We start from the raw sequence: 6,000 nt of genomic DNA, 5'->3' as shown, positions 1-6,000 counted from the left end.
CTCAGCAGGATTTGGAAAAACTTGTCCATGCTTTTATCTTCAGTAGACTTGACTACTGTAACGGTGTCTTTACAGGTCTCCCTAAAAAATCATTCAGACAGCTGCAGCTGATTCAGAACGCTGCTGCTCGAGTCCTCACTAAGACCAAGAAAGTGGATCACATCACTCCAGTACTGAAGTCTTTACACTGGCTTTCAGTGCCTCAAAGAATGGATTTCAAAATACTTTTGCTGGTTTATAAATCAATAAACGGTTTAGGGCCAAAATACATTTCTGATCTGCTACTACATTATGAACCACCCAGACCTCTCAGGTCGTCTGGGACAGGTCTGCTTGTTGTCCCCAGAGTCAGAACTAAACAGGGGGAAGCAGCGTTTAGGTTTTATGCTCCACATATCTGGAACAAACAGGTCTGCTGCAACTCTCAGTTCTTTTTACCTATCTTTTTGATGTTGCCTTTCTTTAAATAACTTTTCATTTCTTATACTGAAGTTGCATTGTTGACACTGTATGATAAACTATGTAAGCATATAAAGAGAAATTCCTATTTGATCTGCTTTTATATATTTAACTGTTTTAACTGCTCGTTAATGTTTAATTTCTTATACTGCACTGTAACTTTTATTCTCATATTTTTTTCTGTTTTTATGTAAAGCACTTTGAATTGCCCTGTTGCTGAAATGTGCTATACAAATAAAGTTGCCTAGTGTCAAATAATGTTTCAGGGACTACAAGGAATACCCAAACATGGCAATTAAAGAGGGTCTTCTGCAATTAAAACACACAGTAGATACACTGGCTGTAAGCACAGCTGAATGTGAAAGGGGATTTTCAGTGATGAATACTATTGTTTCACCACTGAGAAATCAGCTGAAGATTGTCAATGTGTCCTCTTTGATGTTCGTAAAGTTAGTGGGTCCACCACTAGAGTTGTGGAACCCAACTAAGTTTGTTAGGAAGTGGGTGATGACAAGGAGGTCAGCAGACCATGCTGCCTGTAGACAAAGACAGCATAAACCAGAGGAGCCTGCCTTTACTCCTATTTGGAAGCTGATGAATGCATGAATTGTAGGATGTGAATAAGTAAATGTGATGTATTTAAAGTGTAAACTGTTATGTCTGCACACAAGTGCCTCAGGTGTTGTTCAGGTTGTTTCATAATGCATTGAGTTGAGTAATTACCTCCTGTGTCAGTGTGATTAAATCAAACATAACATAAACTGCCAAAGAAATTGGCCCTGATTCTTTTAAAGAGCTCATATTATGCTAATTTTAAGGTTCTTAATTGTATTTAGAGATTGTATCAGAATAGGTTTACATGGTTTAATTTTCATAAAACACTATTTCTGTTGTACTCGGCCCCGATATTGACAAAATAGCTACATTGGGGATATTTCTTTTTCCATCGCAGCACACCCTACGTCATTCGTCAGCAGCACGTGTGTCGCATGCTGGAAGAGTTGAGTTAAACGTTAAGCAACATGGGCCGAGTCAAAGAGTCGGATGTGTGGAGATATCTCACGCTTGAAAATTTATTTTAAGAAGTTTGTTTACATTCTATTTTCGATTTGAATGGACAATTGCTTTTTAAAATAACAAATAAATAAGAATTCAATACATTACATCTATGTTATTTTTCTTAGTTAGGAAAGTCTGGTGCCTTTAGTCTCTTCCACATGGTGGAAGGAAAGTAATAATAATAATAATAATAATAATAATAATAAGTTTATTTATATTTGTAAAGCTTTATAGGCCAGAGGCCTGTACTACGAAGCGAGATTTGGCGTTAACGAGCTAACTTCAGGCTCAACCCAGGGTTTTCTGTACTACGAAGGTGGATCACTTGTGTTCGGGTTCAATCGCCGTGGTAACTTATGCTCAACGCCTAACCTGGTCGGGAGCAGGTTAAGTTGGAGATCAGAGATCAACCGGTATAAAAGCACCGCCCACTGACAAATCAATACTCGACTGATAACGGCGTCACCGTTCTTAGAAGATCAGCTGGAGCTCGGTGGAGAGAGAGAGAGATGTGCGCTCATAAAAGTTAAAACATTTAGAGACCGACAACCCCGTTAACATTCCCTGATGGGTATATTTATGAAAGATATAGATTTGAAGCGGAGGGAATTACTTATAGGCTATTTGTTGGCTTCTTTAGCCGTGTGTTGCCAATGCGCACATCGGTTTAAATTATGTTTTTATGTTTGTTTTTTTTAATTTTCTCTCACGATCGCGTACCACTGCTGGGGTTGCAACTGAAATAAAAGCCTAAAGCAACGACAGTTTATGGAAAGCAAAAGTGTATTTATGGTCAGATCTTGTGCCTGACTGATGGGGAAGTGACCAGTTTAGTCTAATGTATTGTAGTGGGTGTACTGTACTGTATATTGGCCGGAATCTGCCTTTGGGGGAGGAGGGGGGCATATCATAGTGGGGGGTCTGGGTGTCCTCCCCCAGGGAAGTTTTAAGCATCAACGACTTCATTTCCTGCATTCCGATACACTTTTATGCACCAATTTATGGTGAAATACCTCCATTGAGCCTATGTGAAGAATAAAGCACAGATGACAATTAAAAATATATCAAACATATAATGGAAAGTATGTTGTTACGTGTCATTGTGCATTTTTAAGTGAGTATATGGAAATCCTGGAGCTTACTATCACGTAGACTACACCACTGGATATTGATAAGCTAAACGTTGTGATTTACGCATAACAGCGTTGGCTTATTTGCCAGCTTTCCTTCCTGCATTTTGCCTGTAAAACCGTGTCTGTGTTCTTCATATTTATGTAGAATTATAGTTTGCTCTTCTTATGTAAAATATGCAGCTCTGGTAGATGTTTGCGATTGGTCGTGGTGCGCAAACACCGCCTCTTTTATGTGAACGCGCGCGCCGCTGGATTGGGAAACCCTGGGTTGATTGAACTAGTTGATAACCAGCGTCGTGATACAGCTTATGCGGGACCGCGGTTGTTAGGTTAGGTGAAGCCGGATAACTGAAAGAAATCCAGGACATGTTGATCTTGATTCGTAGTACAGGCCTCAGGTATAAGTTGGAAGGTATACAGTGTGTTATTAATTCAACAACGGTATCGGATCTGTATTGGGTATCGACAGATGCACAAAGCCCAGGCATCGATATCGGTATCAGGACTGAAAAAGTCGGATTGGTGCATCCCTAGTGGACTTTGGGCTTTTTCCCTTTGTAAACCTATAACATGCAGAAAAAGATATATAACACAATAAAGGAAAGGGGAAAAGCCAAAAAGCATAATATGAGCACTTTAAATCAACATGTTTATGTTTAAAAAGATGTTTACATATTTGCCAACCACTATTTTCAAATATGTTCATTTCATACATTTTCCAAGGGTGAAATCCGTTGCCTGCCTGTTAACATTAAAAGTAAAAAATAATAATAAAGTAAGTGAATTGTAAAGTATTTCTCTTTGTTTGAATAACTACTCAACCCTACTTTACACATTAATACTGGAAAAAGAGCCCCCTTTGGTGTAAAAACACATTAAGTCATTTTATGGCGCGATTTTGAATGATGATCATTCACCGTAAATAAGGGCTCCCCCTCCCTACAAAAGCCAATTTAACCACTGTCCAGGACCACATTTTGCCATGATGACATACATACAGACTCACAAGGTGAAAACAATGTGTTGCTGTTGCAGCTGGTAACAACGTACAGCAGACATTTCTATGGACGTCAGCAGAGTCTGGGCCTAAGCCTTTGTGGGGCCATAAGCTGGGTCTGATGTACTTGACCTGGAAAAACAATTTGTGTTTGGTACAGAATGATACATTAATATACACTGAAGTTAAACAAAAATAACAAAAATAGAAATAGAGACGGAAGTCATACGCATTTTGTAAGATCCCCACCAAATCCCAAAATGTGCAACAGTGAGCTGGCCGAAATAAAACCCCTCCCTCTGACGATGACTCACACAGAAACAAACACTGAAAGAAATTATGAATACATCCGTGTTAAGTATAGTAAACATAAAGCCCTAACCATCAATTACACAATTATAATTACAGTTATTATCATTATTATTGTTAGTGTATGTATGAATTATTATTATTATTATTATGATATGTATAATGATAATTTAATATCACAGCTATTTTTATAATAATTATTATTAAATATTTGTTATCATGATAATTGCTGATACCAACAGGTAATTAATGCATCCATTTTACATTTAAATATTATTTCATACTGTTGCTGTGTGATTTTGACTGAATTTGAAGACATTTTGACAAATTGTTTATTTAGATTTGAATTCAAATGTTTAATACATTTTTCAACAATTAAACAACAATTTAACTGGAACACTGAATTAAAGTGCAGTTTTTCACTCCAGGAAAGGTTTCATAATGTAGTGTCACATCATACAATATTAATACTGCATCTCCCTTCTCTACTGTGCACTGTATCTTTTGTAATGTAGTCTGTAAAAGTGAATATGTACTTAAATATTAGTTGCATGCCTGTTGACGTTTTCATCATTTAATCAATCTGGGGGTGGCAGCAGCTCAGTCTGTAGGGACCTGGCTTGGCAAACGGGGGGGGTCGCTGGTTCAAGTACCGTTATGGACCAAGTATGGACTGTGGACTGGTAGCTGGAGCCAGGTTTCCCTTGAGCAACACACCGAACCCTAGGGTGACCATATTTTGATTTCCAAAAAAGAGGACACACGGCCCCGTCTTGAGACACAAATTCAGACAGGCTTCTCAGAGCTTAATGGACATGCTTTATTATGCCTCAATGGTACAAAAATAACTTCTGTAATAAAATAAAATAAAATCTGTAACAACCATTAACAAAATAATAGCTCTCTTTTCAAATAAATAAATAAATAATATGAAATAATGTTTTAAATATGACCGCTTCTGTGTTAAAAAATCCAGCTTCAACAAAATATCTCTTAATACCTTTTTAATGTAATAAGTCAGTCACAGTCTCACAAAGATACTAAATTAACAAACAAAAAGGATCTATACTTTTAATCTTTAGTTGTCTTCTTCATCCTGCTTTTCTTCTTCATCCTCCTTTGTCTGCTCATCCATATTTTGCTGTAGAGCTGCTCTTTCCCAGCTGTTTTCGGTTGCTCAACAAATAAGCATAAAAGTCTTTGCAAGAAGTGTTTTTGAAATTGTATTGCACTAATATAATCCCCTTCAGTGACTCAACAGACAGCTGGTTCCTCTCCTTGGTCCATTGGCTCTGCATCAGTGAGAAAACCCTCTCGTAACATTTGCATTGTGAGAGGGAAGTGCAAAGACAAACAATGCAAAAAAGTGCAATCTTCAGTAGCTCTGAGTAACATGCAATGCTTTTTGCCTTCTCAAAATATTTGGTCCACTTCTGATGCACCTGCAGGCCACTGAACTCCTCATCACTGTTGCACCTTTCTGTGAATTTCTTCAGATTGGTGACCTGGTCAAAACACTTGACATCATCAACTGCCATCCCCTTCTCTCCAAGGTACTTGATGCAGGCCTCCACATGATTCCAGTTTGGTGGCTCACTCAGATCCATCCACATGAGTGTTGAGAATTCGTCCATGGGAGTCATCCACTTCTCCAGATACTCCAGACATGCACTGTACAGGCCTTGCACATCAGCACAGAACTGGTCACAGCCCTTACCACCCTTTTGTGCCAGTAGTCCCTTAACTTAACAAAAAAAATGTTTTTCATGAGGTGCTCTCATAACATCTGTGATCGGCTGAAAAGAAACTTTATATGCCAACACTGAAGACTGGTTCTGCACTTACGTTAATGAATCAAAGAGTGAAACATTCAGAAAGGTAAGGACAGATTCTACATGAAGTAACACTAAAAACATGGCCAAGATGGGATCTTTGCATTCATCAGTGATTTTCATGTGACATTTGGATTGTTTTTCTTTCTTTTTTTTTTTTAGATGAAGGCATTTGGAATAAAGGCCGTTGCTCTTGTTGTGGTGATTACGC

Source organism: Sander lucioperca, chromosome 4, assembly GCF_008315115.2.
Source record: "Sander lucioperca isolate FBNREF2018 chromosome 4, SLUC_FBN_1.2, whole genome shotgun sequence".
Classification (NCBI taxonomy): domain Eukaryota; kingdom Metazoa; phylum Chordata; class Actinopteri; order Perciformes; family Percidae; genus Sander; species Sander lucioperca.
The sequence above is the reverse complement of the archived record's forward strand: the minus strand, read 5'-3'. Positions refer to the sequence as shown.